The sequence below is a fragment of the Aphelocoma coerulescens genome, chromosome 2 (assembly GCF_041296385.1).
Source record: "Aphelocoma coerulescens isolate FSJ_1873_10779 chromosome 2, UR_Acoe_1.0, whole genome shotgun sequence".
Classification (NCBI taxonomy): domain Eukaryota; kingdom Metazoa; phylum Chordata; class Aves; order Passeriformes; family Corvidae; genus Aphelocoma; species Aphelocoma coerulescens.
In genome coordinates this window covers 159,137,584-159,154,784 of record NC_091015.1, presented here as the reverse complement: position 1 = coordinate 159,154,784, position 17,201 = coordinate 159,137,584, and the positions used below count along the sequence as shown (strand labels likewise).

General features: G+C 40.8%; 1 protein-coding gene across 1 annotated transcript in view; it reads left to right on the top strand.

Moving 5' to 3' along the window:
• Positions 1–353: 353 nt before the first annotated feature.
• The window catches only part of ASAP1 (ArfGAP with SH3 domain, ankyrin repeat and PH domain 1), a 148,742-nt gene continuing 131,894 nt past the window's right edge, over positions 354–17,201 (top strand). The window contains 1 exon segment of the mRNA XM_069005491.1: positions 354–608. The gene's annotated coding sequence lies outside the window, so the exon portion shown is untranslated.

The window sequence follows — 17,201 nt, the reverse complement described above, 5'->3', positions numbered from 1 at the left end:
TGCTGCTGCTCAGACTTCTGAGCACTCAGACTGTGGAGCCCCCCGGGCAGCTTGTGTTTCCAGGCATCTCATATCGCAGATCTGATTTCAGGCTCAGCCCTGGGCAGGCAATGGGTTAACAGGGACGCTGCACGTTAACTGTATCTGTGGAGATTATGGCATGTTTATCCAGTGTTCAGATTTCCTGTCTGAGTGTTTGGATTTCCTGAAATCCCTGCTATCAGCCCCAGTGCTGTCCAGTGAGCAGACCTTTTTCTCTCTCTCTTCCCCCCACCCCCCCTTTTTTTTTTAACTTTGCTCACATGGTAGGTTTTCCTTCCTGCTCTCTTTCCAGTTGTAGTGCCTGTGTCTCCTCACCGGTCAGGACATTTATGGATGCTGATCAACAGTCTTAGACTCCAAAATTCTGAGGATTGCCGTACATTGGATTTCCTTTTTATTATTATTACTTTATTTCAGTTTATTTTATCATTTTGTGGCAAGAAAACCTGAAGAAACATGCTCTTTTTCAGCTGCCTGTGGGAGAATATGTTTTAGTCTGAGGTGGAATAATGGCCTTAGGCTTGAGGACCAAATCTGGAATGGGAATTCAGACTGCACACGTCCTGGTGAGTTACAGCGCGTCGGGGCTGAGCGTGGCTGGTAACGAGCAGCTCAGAGACAGGGACAAAGGCTGAGCCCATCCATTCAATGTGGCTGCGGAGCAAACTGCAAAAAGCAGATGGGTGAAGCTGAAGTCAGAACTTTTTCCAAAAAAAACAACTGAAGTCCAGTTTTATTTCTTGAAAATACACACACTGCTCCACAGCCCAGATAATGTCTAGGTAAACTTTGTAGCAAAATATGTAAGGCTGGATTCTGTGAGTCCTTTCTCATGTAAGTAACTTTTACTCATGTAAACAACCTCAGTGACTTTAAAAAGAGCTCATGTAAGAAAGGACTTGCAGAATGGGGCCCACATTGTAAATTGCAACGTCTCACTCACAGCAAAAATTAATTTTAAAAGAAAAATGAGCATTTTCTAATTCTCTTTACATATTTCCTTGGCCTTTTACATTTTATTGTGGATCTAGATTTAAGTTTTAAGAAGAATCTGTGTGCCAACTATTTGCCCTATTGTCTCTTAAATAAGTTTGCAGTAGGAGTGACAGTGTATTCCATGCAGCAATGTGCCGGGAGGCCAGAAAGGGGCTTTCTGTTGTTGGAGGGAAAATGCTGAGTGCTGTGCTGCTCTGAATGAACTGGAAAGCTGCATTCAGACATGGGGCTTAGCTAAGGTTTTAGCTTCATTTTTGGATGTGAGAGTTCATGATGACATTATCAGCCTTAGGTGGTTTTAGCTAAACCACAGTCACAAATGCAATGAGTTGACCAGTCTCAAAATCTGTGACTCAGAATTTGAAAAGAAAAAAAATCTTCTTTTCAGGCCTCTTTGAAGCAGATTGCATTCTATCCATGGAAGTGTTGCTGGAGTAAGTTGTGGAAGATAAAGCACCATCACTGTTGCAATTTTTGTTCTGTCTCATGGCTGGAGGCTGTGGTTGTGCTGAACATTCCTGAGCTGCTCACTGGACCCAGTCCAGGGATTTGATTCTCTAATTGTAGGGAAAAAACTTGATTCAGGAATTGCTTAGATGTAGGGAAACATCTATAGGAAAACCAGCTTTTTATAGTAATTTTATTTTTTTATAGTCATTTTACTGTTTTTCTTAGATTATTGAACAAGTCCTGAATTCTAGTGTACAGTACTGCATGTCAAACAAGAGACTTTGATATTTAAATTTTGGGAGGTTAATAGGACAGAATACTTTCCTTCTTGTACCAATAAAGCGAAAGAGCCATTTTCCAAGTTCTTTGCAAAGTTTTCAGATTTGAGGTTTTAAACTAACTGTCTGGTGTGCCAGCTATCTGTACAACCCTTTGAATGTGATCCTGCTGCTCATCTTCAAGGTTTTCTTTGCTATAAGTGGAAGGTTTGCTAGAGCAGCCAGACCAAACTAAGGTCTCATCTGCCTGGGAATCTCCAGGAATTCAGTTTTAATCATTAACATGGGGCAACACTGAAACTGGTGGCATTTTATGCATTGAAAGGTCAGTTCTTGCTATGTACATAGGATGTACTCTCATTGTACTGAGTTGACTGTCAAAAAATGAAAGGGGGCCAAGGAACCCCTCACCTGAGTTGGACTGGGCCGTGGTGCCCTGCCCTGCACTTAACATGCAATTTGATGGTCTGCGGTCATGGATGTGATCAAACTGGCTGCAGCAGAAATGTGCTCCTCTCAAAGCTGGCAGAAGAGTCACATGTCATCAATGATCCATGAAGCACAGAAAATACAGATGAGGAGTCAGGGGAAATATAGAGACTCATCTAGGTCTACCCAAATCTCCTAGCTTTGGAAATTTTGTTGGCCTTCCTATGAGTAAGATCCTCGAGACTGGGTCAGTTGTGGAGTTTTACCCCCTTTTTGTAGGGCTGTCAGAACTTTTCTGGTTTCAGCCAGGTTGGGAATGCTGTGGGAATAGTTTTTCTGGTGGTATTTTGGTATTTCCTCTTCTGCTCACACCCAGAGCAGGAAGTGCAGAAGCACAACCTTCAGCTCATTGTGTACGGGTTTCTTTTTATAAACCTGAATTCTCTGCCCGCCCCCCTCTTTTTTTTTTTTTCCCTAATAGCCCTCACATAGGCTTAAGGTTCTGTTGGATTTAGACTGAGAATTTTTTATATATTTTCACATAATGATACTAAGCACTCAGAAGTTCCTTAATAATTCCTTAATAAGTGATGATCACATCAGTTTTCAATTATCTAAGTGCAATATTTCCAATCATTTACCCATGGTCGATAATGTTAATGTGCCAATGTCCCCCAGCAGCTGCTTCTGCTGGCATTTATTCCTGAACCTTCGGCAGCATGAGGACTAATTGGTCACCAAGACCTACCTACTCAGTTGCCCATGAAGAAATTCTGCAAATTCTTCTTTTTTTGTAATGAACCATACCGTTAAACTCTCTAAGATTAGACACTTCATGCTTTAATGTTCTTTTCCTCACTCATTTTCTTTTTCTGCATCAGTGAGGAGGTTCAACTCATGCGCCTTCAGTCCATGTGTCCAACTCACTCACCATCACGACTGCCAGTCCTCCTGCTTTTCTTGCTGTTGTTGGCAAGTATGGATAAACAATTTTGACAGGTACAGAGTCCTGCAGAGCTAACTTCATAAGCACAGTGATGTTTCACTGCTCAGATGATAAATGGACCAGAGGAACTAAACCACTTTCACTGAAGATGTCCCCCACATCCAAAAATTTTTAACCCTTCCTTTTCATGCAGTTTTCCTCAAAAAAGCAAAGAATTCAAATTTGTTTCACACCTGAGAAAGCAGAGCACATGTGGATTGGATCTTCCCCTTCAACCCCTTCAAGGCTATCCTAGCCACTTTGTGAGCCTTTAATCTGCCATTTTAGAAATTAAAATAAAGTTAAGGTGGATCTTAAAGTTGGTCCATGGCAAAGTAACTATCTCTATCTCCACTTGGGTCCACTCTCAGGAACACTACATGAACAGTTCTGCCAGCCATGTTTGGAAACTGTCCCCATGAGTTTGTAAGACAATTTGCTCCTCAACAGTTTCATAGTCTTCAAAAATACAAGGAAACACAAGCAAAGGGAAGTTAATTTACTTCACTAAAATCCTCTGTAACGTAAGAAGATTTAAGCAGATGCAATGGAATTACTGCGGGGATTTGAGTTCTGTGCTTGTTTTGGGGTGTTTTTTTTTTCTGTTGCTGTTGGCTCCAAGTCTCTTTCTTGGGCTTTGGGGAGCTGCAGAGCTCCAGAGAGGGCACAGGGAGGGGGATGGAAAGACAGCATGGGTCATTATTTCAGACACTGATTAGCAGCAGGGCTCAGCCTAGACCACACATCACTCCTCCCACGTGGCACCCAGGAGCCAAGCTCCATCCATGCTGAACAGGGAGAGATGTGAAGCTCCTTGCTCAGTCCCCCCCTGAACCCCAAAGCTGGGTTAAGCCCCGCCAAGTGATGCTTTTAGTGCATCTTCCTCTATCTCGACTGGAGTTAACAAAATCCATCTGTCTATGTGAGTCAGCAGAAAAGTATTCAGCTTTTATAAGAGTTAAGGGACATGGGACAGGACAATGTCAAAGCGCAGAAGCCTTTCCCCAGCTTGGCACTTGCACATCACGCAGGGAGAGGGGGTTGCATTTTCAGTTCCTATTCACCAGAGAGCTGGTTTACACCAACGGAGGATGTGGCCCGTGGTGTGCATGGCCACGGCTGCTGAACAAGGCTCCTTTCATCAGCAAACAAATGTGCAAATGGCATCACCCAGCACACACTGTGACACGGCGGCTGCTGGCACTTTAGGAAAGTCAAAAGATAACTCTATTTTCTTCTCATAAAAAGCAAAATGAGGAAGTCTCCCCTCTCCTCTTCTGCCCCCACTGCTACCACCCTGGCTCGAGCAAGTTGATCCTTAGGCATTTGTGTGGGGGTTTGTTCTCAGTGGTTAACCACATAACAATTTGAAGCATGTGGCTAACTCAAAAGAAACTGCCTTTAAACATTTGCAGACTGTAATTGTGTTGGAGAGAGCGAAGCGCAGGCTGGGCTGCTGGCCACCCTGGGGGCTGCGGCAGGAAGCCCTGAACATCCCACAGAAGGGTCCCGTGAAGAGGGGAGAAAAAGCTGATCTTATGTCTAGGAACTTCTCTCCTTGACAACGCTCTACAGCCAGGGCCAGATGTTCCCACCTCATGTTTTGTGTCTTTACTTTGTGTGTCAGAGCAAAACACCCGACGGGAAACAGAACAGAGAGAAAAGGGGTGGCAATGAGGGGGACAGTGTTTTGGCACACCACTATCATAAATAAAGCCAGAGAAAAAATAACAAATTGGAGAAGCTTTGCTGTCAAGCTGAGAGTGCCTGAGACTGCTGCATGATCCCTGGGGGAAGGGGTGAGAGGCGGGGTTGGAGAGCCAGGCTCTGCAGGGGATGTCAAGGAGCAACCCTGTCTGGGGTGGTAAAATACGTCATTAGTGCTCTTCCATCCCAAAAACCTGAATTTGTTGGACAGAGAGGAAAGACTGGAGAGAGGAGGTGTGCTAACAAGATGAGCAGCTGTGCTTTTGGGGGTAAAGACCCCAACACCAGCATGGTGACTCAGAGCTTGTTATCCCAGAGCTGTGGGGCTGTGCTAACATCCAGTTTGAAAGAATCTGGGGCTTAAAGAAGCCAATAAAACTGAAGATTGAAACACTTTCCCATGGGAAAAGATGTCTGTGAGGCATTCTGCAAGTAGTTTGTGACTCCCAAAGGCCATGGGATAATTGGCATCTGATCCAGTGCATCCTCAGCCCGTGGTTAGGAGAGCCTCTCTTTGGCTACACATATACATGCTCCTAAGTGTTCATTGTGAAAATAGCAAGTGCAACTAATCTTCTTCACCCAACTACAAACCTCACTTGTAATTCAGCAGGTAAAAATACTGTATCTGTACAATTACCAGAATGGCTCCTGATCTAGGAAAGCAAATGGCTTTTGGAGTGTGGCCTTAAGGTTGAAAAGTTAAACTGATTTGGAGGAAGAGTAAACAAGGCCTTGCCAAGTCTTCTCTCATGGCTGCAGTGACAGAAGATGTAGCCTGGTGGCACAGGGATGGGACTGGATTCCAATTAGAAATTGAGCTGTGCCCCCAGGTCCTGGGAGGACCTTCAACCCCACACATTCCTCCATATCTGTTTTCCAGTCTGGGGAGAAAATAAATCAGCTCTTAGTTAGTGGCTGAACGACACCCCTGGGATTGCCACCTTCTGGCTCCAAATTATGATGTGACCACAGGCAAGACACTGCATGGCACTACCCAGACCAGCAGCAGGAACAGCATGGCTGGCTCCCACTTTCCTTTTGTTCATCTCTGCAGCAGCCAGAAGGGAGCACGTACGAGGTAAATGCAGGGCCCACAGTTGATGCACTCCTCAGAACTACTGGGGCAAGGAGAGGGAGATGTCTCCTGCCAAGCCTGGCACAGCTGCACATCCTTTTTATAGCAACTGGCCAAGTGCATAGAAAGCAATTTTGTCCTGGCCAGAACTGTCAGCCAGAGAGGCAGCAGGACATTTCAGGCACTAGGACAAGCCTTATAGTATCTAGATTCAGCCTAGCACCAAGCCCTTAGCACAGTGCTATGATTCTACATAGGAATATAAAACCATCTGAGCCAACACTTCTGGACCTTGTCTCCAGCAGTGGCTGACACGTGAAAGGTGCAAGAGTTGAACAGGGAGGACATGTAGTGGTATTTCCACAGATTATGGCTCCAGCGTTCCAGGATCTCATGTGGAGGATTTTCTGAGCTTTCAGAGCTCATGCTTAGGATGTACCTGTCCTGCAAATATTTGCAACATGCTTTGTAGGCTTTTTCCTACTTAAACTAACACACATTTTAGGCATCCATTTAAAAAAGGCTCTTAGAGGTACAAGAGGTTGTTAGACAAAAATGGGTAGATAAAATCATTGAAGGAATTCTGTCCTGAATTTACAGTTATTAAATCATTACTAACAGTGAGGGTACAATCCTAGTTTCCTACCTATTTATAGTTGGGCTACAAACTGAATTTTGTGGAAATATTCCAGACTTATTTGTGAGTAAATAAGATCTATGCCAGCACTATGGAACTCTAGTGCTTTATTTACCTAATTTAGCATGGAACTATATTGCTACTTTCCTTCTGCATTAAAATCCAAGCAGTTCAGTATTCACACAAATTAATATGCCTACTGATGTAATCATTTACATAACAGCACATTTGTCATAAAATGTGTGAGACTGCATTCTCTGCTGATGGAGGGTACTGACTCCATCTGATAAGAGGCAGGTTGTAGTTACACATCCTTTAATAATTATTTCAGCAGGTGTCCTTTTATTCCTGTTCATAATTAGTAGCTGAGTACTTAGCAAAGCTTGTCAGGATCAGAAATTCCTACAATTCAGTAGTTATCTATATTCATGAACAAAGAGGATCTCTACCTCAGTAGAATAATTTCTGAAGATATTTTAAAGTAATTAAGGTATTTAAAACTAACAGGTACCATAATTCTACATTAAGTATAGAGATTTTGAGTTATTATCAACCAGCAGGGTATAATTCTGATGTTACATGTGTCCTAAATGAATCAGATTCCAGATTTAACCAATGGTAAAATATGTCTTAGCCAGAATCCCAGATCTCAAAGGTCATTTAAGCTATGTCATTTTTATTTTCTGTGTTTATGAAGCTGTGGTAGAGAATGATCTATCATATTTCTGTATTGACCAGGATGGGGTTAAAAATCTAGTATCCAAGATGATCTACAGCTGGTATTTATTCTCACTACCTAGACAAATGGGATTTGGCTCAGTGGTAACAAATTTCCTTACTACTGAGAATATTAGACTTAAAGGGCGTCAGTAGCAGAGGAGCAAGGATAAAAAGGTGATTGTAAGTGATGTTGTGCTGGAGCTGTGCAACAGCCTACCTGACACCTGGTCTGAATTACAGGAGTCTCTTGATGGTTGAGATTTATGCTTTTCTTCTCAGAGTTCCTTGGAAGCTCAGAGCAGTAATTAGGCTGTTTCCCCTATAGGGCAGTATACACATGTCTGCACAGGGTATTTCATAAACTCCTATGCTTTATCCCCTCCCTTGCCTTCGAGCACAGAGGACAGCCTGGCTGTAAGGTTCTTTATCAGTGAGGAACATCCTTCCCGCAAGGATCATTTCTAACGCTACTTCTGCCCATTTTAAGACACTTGGGTTTCCCCAACAGCTGCAAGTGGCTGACACATGTATTTCCTTCTCAAGTCTGGGATCTGCAATAGGCCCATGTCCTGTGAGTCACATCAGCAGTGTCCTAAGCAAAGTCCTACAATAGCTACAGCTTGAGCAAGAGGGTTAGACTTACAACTCCTACCGTAGATTTACACCATAGACAGACCAGGCACAAGAGGGAACATGACCCAAATCAGGTTTAGTCTGATTCTAAGGAAAACAAGGAGTCTAAGACAACCCTTCATGATGCTGGTGCTGAAAGACACCTTATCATTTAAGGGAACCTTATCCATGTTGTGATTTACATCCTGGGAAAAAAGAAAAAGTAACTTATATCATAGGAATTCATACTATTTAAATAGAGTTTAAATAATGTGTTACTGAGAACTTTGCAGCATCTGTAGCCTGTCTACAAGTGAGACTGAGGGAACTGCATTGTGTGTGTATGTGTTTCCCAAGACTTTGACCTCCCCTCAACCGAGACAGATGGGAGAACAGAGGTCTCAAGAGCTCCTATACATTTTGTAAAAATAGGCAGATTGCTAGAAGAAAAACAATACTGTTTGAAACCTCTAACTTCCTCCTCCCCAAGGGAAAAGCCACAACTACTACAAGGCCAAATGAGAATTTCCACAGGAGTGTAATGATGTGCTCACCACAACCCAGGAGAAAAGCTTCCACAGCATTTGCCCCTCCAGGCTGCCCATAAGGGGTTTCAGAGTTCCCAAATCCTCTTGGTGTTCATGCAAACCTGCGTGTGCCAACGTGGCTTTAGGAATAAGAACAGTTTGGTGAAAGACACCTGTTGTTATTTGTCCCAGTAGTTAAATTCTCTCTCCTTGCAATATTGCAGGCCATTAAACCACCATGTCAATGCAAGAAGTGTTTCCTGGAGATAATAATGTCCTGGCATCAGTATAGCTTCCATACTAGTTCTGGCTGATAGTACAGTGGCAATGTTTTGAGAGGACCCTGTTTGCTAAACCCAGCCATTGTAGGTTAAATGTTAATTAGTAATTTGCAAAAGCCTAGAACTTCTGCCTAGAATTCAGAACTTTAGCTCATAACAAATTAGATGGATTGGATTAGATTATTTCAATGTCCTTCCGTAAGTGAGGTTGGTTATTTTAGTCCACTAAGGGTTTTTCTAGACAAGAGTTCAGTGCTTCCTCTCGAGTGTCCCAGTGCAGGACAATGTAACTCCACTCTGAGGTGCAGAAAATTTGTTTTTAAAATTCGAGGCCTATTCTAAATAGAAATCATCAGGTGGGCCAGGCTGTTGAAGACAAGTCAATCTGAGTCTTGTGGAAAGACACTAGGTTCCCTTCAGAACAGGAACTTCGATAGGAGAGAAACTGGGATGTCCAGAAAGGACAGGTTTGTGCTTTTGCTCCTTAGCACCTCCAGCCATCTGCAACACATATGAGGTTACCAGGCTTAGCAGGAGATGAGTGGTGGTCATGAACACCAGAAGTGAGCTGTACCAGCCAGCTCCTACTCCAGAAGCAAACTGCAGCAGGCTTTGCTCTGGTTCCCACAGATAGAATGCAAGAGAGGAGGAAGACCACAGTGACCAGGCAGCATCTGTGCGAACACTGACAACACCCTCTGGTTTCAACAGTAGTTATCACAAGAAAAGATGTTTCTGCTTTGTCCTTTGTTGTGCATGACAGAAACAAACAAGATTTTTTTTTTTTCCCCAGAAAGGAAACAGGTTCATTCTGGAATGTGCTGGGCAGATCAGTTTCTTCTAAGTACTGAAGGATATATATGTGGGATTTCGACATTTTTAAGCCCTCCCAGGATATTTGTGCAATATTAATTGTGTCAGTTACAGCACTGGTTTTGCAGCAAACAGTAGACTTGATGGAAGGAAAGCGGGCCTCATTTGTGCTGTTAAGTCTTTCTTAGAAGCAGAAACTATTTGCAAGATCATAACTTCCCTCACAGACACTATGTTTAATTGGGGAAGAGTTCTCTTACAGGAGTAATATTCTTACTTCTGTTCACATCTGTGCAGTATTTTCCTGATCAGGAGATCAAGAGAAAGAGGATCTGAACAACTGCTTCTCTAAGTAATAATGAACACAGAGCTGTGCAGTAAATCATAATGTGCAATAAAATGAAAAACAAAATTTGGCTGGAGATTAATGCCTGGGAAGGGACTTACTGAATTAAATTGGATCAGATGTTCCCTGGAACAAAATCTGAGATATATTCACAGGCCTCTATGGTGTTGGTTTTGTTTTTCACAAAGGAAGATTTAACTTGATTGTTTTGTAACACCTTTGCAGAGTGATCTTAGGGGCTTGTGGGAGACGACAGGCACTGGCTGGAAATTCTGGTCCCACTCAGGCAGGGGAGGGGAATGAACACGGAACTTTCCTGCTACACAACGCCACAAACTTCTCAAGTGTTGCAGGGGCACCGCATTTTTACCAGATAAGGAGGGCTGACTTGAGATCCCACGTTCAGGGGCGGATTCCTGATTACAGGTCTGCTGCAGAGACTGACACCCCTGAGCTACTTAAGGCTCTGCTCAAAGCTCAGCTGCACCTCTCATGATCCCTGTTAGGTGGTTCAGGTGCCTCCTTCTTACTGTGTCTTCTCTTGTTAACCCAGTTTTAAGTGTCCAGCCTTGCAGATGACACATATGGGCTGCTGACTCAGGCTTTTCAATTTTCGCAGGGACTAAGGCCCTCTAAACCTACTCTCGACTTGGTATTTCACTGCCAGATTTGCTTGTGACTCCAACCACAAGCAGCAAAATGTTAACACTTCAATAACTGCTCACCAAAGAAACCAACTTAAAACTGTAAACCAGTGACAGGGACTGACATGCTGGTGGTTTTTCTAATCAGAGACGTCTCTTGTTTTGTCAAGATCTGGACTCGGTTCATTAATATATCAGAAGAAGGAAACCAAACCTGAATAAATTGTCACTGATCATGCTAGAGATACCAAAAACTCTTTCCCCTTCAAATAATTTGCTGAACTGAAAGCGAAACAGACCCGTGAGAGGGCAGATCAAAAGGCTCTCCTCAGCAGGTTAGATGCTGAAGGTAATGCACACACCTCCCTTTTCACCTGCTCTCTGCAACCCAGCAGATCTGCAGTGCTGGGGTTAGAGACTTGGCCTTATTAATGTGTGCTCCTTAGGCTTTTGTAAGAAATGGACCTAACAACAGCTGCCTAGAGCCAGAAAAAGATGAGAAAGGCTATGTTATTAAAACCTAGAATGTAATACCACTTTAAAATTCATCAAAGTGTTCAGAACAAATTCTCCAGAGATTGGGGTCTTAGTCATCCCAGGTTTCTCCAGCTCATTTAGATAACTGGCCTTGAAATAGCTCTCTTCTCTTCTCTTCTCTTCTCTTCTCTTCTCTTCTCTTCTCTTCTCTTCTCTTCTCTTCTCTTCTCTTCTCTTCTCTTCTCTTCTCTTCTCTTCTCTTCTCTTCTCTTCTCTTCTCTTCTCTTCTCTTCTCTTCTCTTCTCTTCTCTTCTCCTCTCCTCTCTTTCTCTTTCTCTTTCTCTTTCTCTTTCTCTTTCTCTTTCTCTTTCTCTTTCTCTTTCTCTTTCTCTTTCTCTTTCTTTCTCTTTCTCTTTCTCTTTCTCTTTCTCTTTCTCTTTCTCTTCTCTTTCTCTTCTCTTCTCTCTCTTTTTCTCTCTTTCCCTCTTTCTCTCTTTCTAAGTAAGTAAGTATTCATGGAGCAGGCATCTCAGCTCCACAGCTGCAGAAGGGCAGCAGAAACCTCCAGATTCCCACCATGCGTATCTCTGCTATCTATGGTATGAGCCAACCCCATCTGAGTGCATTCAAAATACTCATCTCACTGCCACTTGCAGAGACATTAGAAACTCATTAGCCAGTTTAACTAACTAATTCACTGGTAACATTAATTTTTTTATTAAGCGATTTATTAAATAACAGGAGCAGTTTAGAGAATATAATGTGTTATTTATTCCGCATTTTTAACTACCCTCAAGGCCTGGAGGCTCTCAGTCTCAATGCTTTCCCACCTTCTTGAAAACTATATGATTTGCTTACTTCTGTCTTGGTATAAATTCATGCTCTTACCAAGACAGGCAGTCCAAGTAGTGTTACATGAGCTTGAACAGGAAACTGATACAAATGAAACTGAAAAAAGAAGTTATTTTTCAGATGCATCATTCTCCTGGTAAAAATATAAAACTAACATTACAATATATAATTATGTTGTGGTTTTTTTCTGTAAATTCTACTGAAGAAAATCCTAAAGATCAGTACAGCTCCCCATTAGATTGCCACTGGAAAATATGTCAGCATCCGTGGTAATGCACCAATTTTTTTTTCTGTTGTTTTCCATTGAAAGGTTGGGATTTTTTAAAATTTGTTTTCTGCCTCCTAATATCTCTTCTTGGCTGTAGAATTAGAGGTACAGTCTTATACCTGCCCGTGGTATGGTTCAGGCAGAAATAAGAAGTCCCTGCTGCAATACTTTTAGGCATGCAGCATTTTTGGCGTAGGTGTTTACCTCTGGGATCAGAACCCTACTCTCTCTCTTTCAGTCAGTAGGATGAAAGAAGCAGTTTAGTGTGTGATTCCTCTGACTTTACAGACATCTACTTTATTATCTCTGTTTTAAACTTCTACTTTTGTAGGATGAGGTGAGATGCAACCTACTTTCAGTTTTCTGTGCTGACCATATCATCAGTCACGATGAAAGGAGTCTGGAGTGAACAGCCCAGGCAAAGACACTTTGGCAGATACACCCCACTTTTACGGTCTAAAAGTTGAGTCAGAGCTCACTAAAGTGGAGGTAAAGAATCACATTTACACAGACTGACTTTGGGTTAAGTTGCAAAGGCTCTGTTCTGTCACTAACTTTTGAGTTTATCTCATTTTTCTACGTAGACAGGACATATGATTTCAAAGACATAAATATCCGTGCTCATGGATCTGGGCATGACTCACTGTATGGATAGATACAGACCTGAAGAGAATACTTAGGAACATCTTTCTATGCCTGTATTGAGGCTTCTACATGCCTTGTATTTTGGGAAATTCTCTACAGACACTTTGATAGTTCTGCACTCTGCCTCTGCTGAAGGACAGGACAGCTAGAAGTATTACTGAGCCAAAATAAATTACATTTTCACAGGGCCGTTAAGTAGAAGAGTGGTACTGCTTGGTGCATGTCAAAGAGGAAGGAATGACAAACATGGCACTGTGAAGGGCAGAGCTGTACCAAGACAAGAGGGGTTGTCACAAGCTGGAGCCTGATGGTCTTGTCTTCAGTTTGCTGTGGCCATCCTACAAATATAAATCAAATATATTAACTTCTGTGAGGTTTCAGACACCAGGACAATGCATGACCTCATGAGTGCCTGACTAATCGATGAAGGCTGGAAGTAGGAGGTGTGCTGCTTGCTTTGCTTGAGCGCTGACAACACAGAGTAGAAAAGCTTCTGTAGGAAGGACATGGAATGTTCAACTGCACCAGACTTTTTGTGCAGAGACAATTTGATCTTCAACACAGATACACCAGGTTTAGTTTCTAATTTTAACAATGATCCCTTCCTAAAAACACAGACAGCAAATGGTTGATCTTGAATTCAGCCCACAATCAGTGGCTATTGAGAATGAGTGGGGGCAGAGACAAGACAGCTTGATGTCACATTCAGATTATATTATTAATCTATTATCTATATACCATGCACAGGGTATTTTGTTATAAACTATGTACTGAATGAATAACTAAGCAGTGACTAAGCATACAGGGAAGGTGGGAAGTGCTCTTGTGTGTTATTAGCCCCTCACAATCTTCTGAAGTGGATTGTAAGTAACTCAAAATCTTGGACTGCAAATGGCAACCTTGTCATCAAATATAAAAAAATACCCTTGACAAGATCAGTGAAAGCTCTCCAGAGGTCTGAAGCTGGGCAGCAGACACTCTGATTAGCTGCTGCCTCCACAAAATGAAAATTCTTCCCTAAGCCCAAGAAACAGCTGATGGATATATTCGGAAGTGATAAAAAGGTCAGTCTTAAGTGGATACAAGGAGATTTAACTCACAATACCACCATCTTGAAGCCCTTAGATAAATAACAAAAGACAGGCTTCAAAGACTAGATATTCCTTCAGTCTAAATACTTACACAAATCTTTGTCATATATCTGAGTCTTAAAGAAAATTCACCTCTGAATGAGACTGCAGAAAATGACCAAACGAGTACCCTTGAGCCCTCTGGCCCGCTCTGGCAATGTGCTATAACATCCTAGGGTATGGATACAGGACAAAACTGTTGAGTATTAGAATTATGTTTTACAGCATGAATTCCAAACCATTATTCTTCAGCACTTGCACAGCCCATCCATGATCATTTCATAATCATATGACAATTATATCACATGAGGTAGAGAACTAATTTCCATTCTAACAGTAATAACCATCTCCTAAAACTACGTTCTTTTTTAATCAGTTGCTATTTCTAAAAGTACCATGCAAGAAAAGGTCTGAATTTTTAAGTTAATTTTCCATACATATTCAAACACAAGGGCATTTCAAGATGAATAGAAGAAATCTCATACTTTTTAATATATTTAAAAGTTTGGTGTAATGACCTAAGGATTAATAACCCGTTCAGCCTGACATCAATCCAGTGCAAAACACTGGAATTGTTAATTCTAGGTATTATTTATAAAGAATCAGAGAAAAGAAATGCAATTTTTTTTTTCATTAATCATCGTATGCCAATCGAGATGGAATTAAGGAAAATATATTTTATTTCAAGAAAGTGATCTTGATATTTTTTCAGGTTTTAAATTTTCCTGGGGAAAAAAAAAAAACTGTACTACTTATGTAATACTTATGAACTTTGGTAGCACTTCTGGCACTAAACAAAATTTTGATTAAGAAATTAGAATTCTCTAAAGTCATCACTGTAATGATTGAATAGATTAAAAACTGAGCAATTGACATTCTTGGAAACCCTTATAAGCAGGGACACATCAAGAGGATGTCACTCAGCTCTTCAAGGTCACTCCTGGGCTCTGTGCTGGGTTAGTTTTCCATTATTATTTTCTTTCAGGATTCAGCCCATGTCTGTAAGCATGATGATATTTTCATAGTATATTTTTATGGAAGCACTGAAAACACATACAGCTAAATGTATGAAGTCAGGATGGAGCTTCTATTGCTCAGGACATACTAAAATCAAGTCCACAGACAAATATCCTCAGATTTGCTTCACTGAAGTTTGTTAGACCAGATCTTAATAGTGTTATCCAAATCACAGATTAGGGCAAAGCCAAAGAACATATGTTTGTCACATCCTGTTTGGATGATACCAACACAGACACAAACAGAACAAGCAGATTTTGGCATGATATGAAAGACATTTTTGTTAATCTCACAGTTGTTAAAGAACATGTCAGTTATCACTTGGACTGAGTAATTTAATTCCATATTTTGCCCATGAAAGTGTCTTTAATAACCTTTGCAAAATGTGGTTTTGAAGACAATCTTTAAATTTGTAAGATCTACTTTTCAACAGACCATAGATAGAGCAATGACTTGATTCACTGCAGTTCAAACAACAAGCTTATTTTTTTTCGTTTGCAGGAAATAAGATTTTTCTACCTGCTATATTTTAAAGCTTTTTGGGATATAAAAACTTTCTGCTCAGTCATTAGCTGCAAATTGCAGAATGAAGCAATATCCTACAGCATTTCCAGATGAAGTAGTCTGTTTATACAGAAAGCACAAGAGCTATAATTACTACATGATCACATTTGTATATCAAGGTCAGATTTCTGTGATTCACACTATTGTTTGGACATAAAGGGAGTTGATTTTCAGCATGGTGGTGCACAACTACTATTGTTGTTATATCAGTGACTGTAGAAACAATATTAACTTTTGCTTGTTTGAGTTTTTCTAGTTAGGCTAACTCCAGTTCAGGCATAAGAGAAAATTGGCTAGTTACTATTTGCCCTAAAATACTCATTAGACATGAAAAATATGGATGTATATTATTGCTAGTCAAGTCATATATTCTATTATGAAAGAAAAAAAAACGTACTCTAAAATGAAAAGCAAGCTGAAATAGGTCATTAAATTTATGAAGAAATCACAGAGTTTAAGAAATATCAAATGCAGGTAATTAAAGAATGCAAAAAATATTTCCTGATATTTTCCTCTCCTCTGCAAAATCCCTGCATAATTTTTTTTCTTGATTATTACCCAATATATTGGCAATTTTTATATTCTCTTCCTGAGAATGCACTGGCTTTCCACATAATTTATCCAGTCCTAAAACCTTAAAAATATAGGGATTCAACTCATTATACTTATTAGTTAGGCATTGGGATTAGTCAAGCACTTAGATTGCACTAATTAATTCAATATAATTGTATGTATTTATAATTAGACACAAGAACAAATGCTTTCTTCATCTAAGGACTAATAGAATCTGCTATTGTATTATTGTATTATTGTATTGTGTTGAGTTGTCACCCAGCTGCCATTAATGTCACCCTGTTCTCAGTTAGGCCCCCTCCTTACTTAAGCCCCAACTCTTTTCAGGTGTAGGTGTCCCTGGGTGAAAGCTAATCGTATTTCTCCAGTTTTCATTGTTCTCTATATGTTCTAGGCTTTTATATTTCACATTCACTCCCTGCTCCCACTCACATACTGTCATATATAAGGATTTTCCATAAATCTGGTAATGTCTTCTTCACATTTCCTAGGACAGCTGGGAAGCATTGGTTTTGTTTTTTGGGGGGAGTGAGAAGCAGAGTCAAAATGCCATCTTGACACAGCCCAAATTCTACTGTTCTATTGTCACTGGGTCAAGAGTTTCAGAAAAGCTGTATTTAGCCTCAAAAGACTCTTTACCCAGAGGAATCACTCTAACGGGTGTATGGCTTGAGAAATTTGCCATCTGAATGATGCCCTAATAAATTGTCCAAGGTCACTGAGTCAATATTGAACTCACATGAGTACTTTCATCACTGGGCTACCATTCCTCTCTCTAGGAGAGCCACATGTTTCCTTCTCAGTGCTGTTTCTCATCAAACAATGATGATAACTTCAACCAACTTGCTTTCTTTATAAACATTTTTCTGGATTTCTTTGATATTTAATTTATTTGCTGATTGCTGTTGTATCAAGAGGCCCAAAAATGAGTAGGAGACCTAGAAAGGATCAGAATCATTCTAACCCACTGAGATCTAACCAAAAATGCTCATAAAGCTGCTTATATCAAATGAGCAATTAAATAATATTCAGTAGCTTATTATAGCAGACATAAAGAGATTCTGTGAGGTTTTAGACTTATGAAAAATAAATTGCCATCCATTTAAAATGTAGTCCAATGTCAATCACAG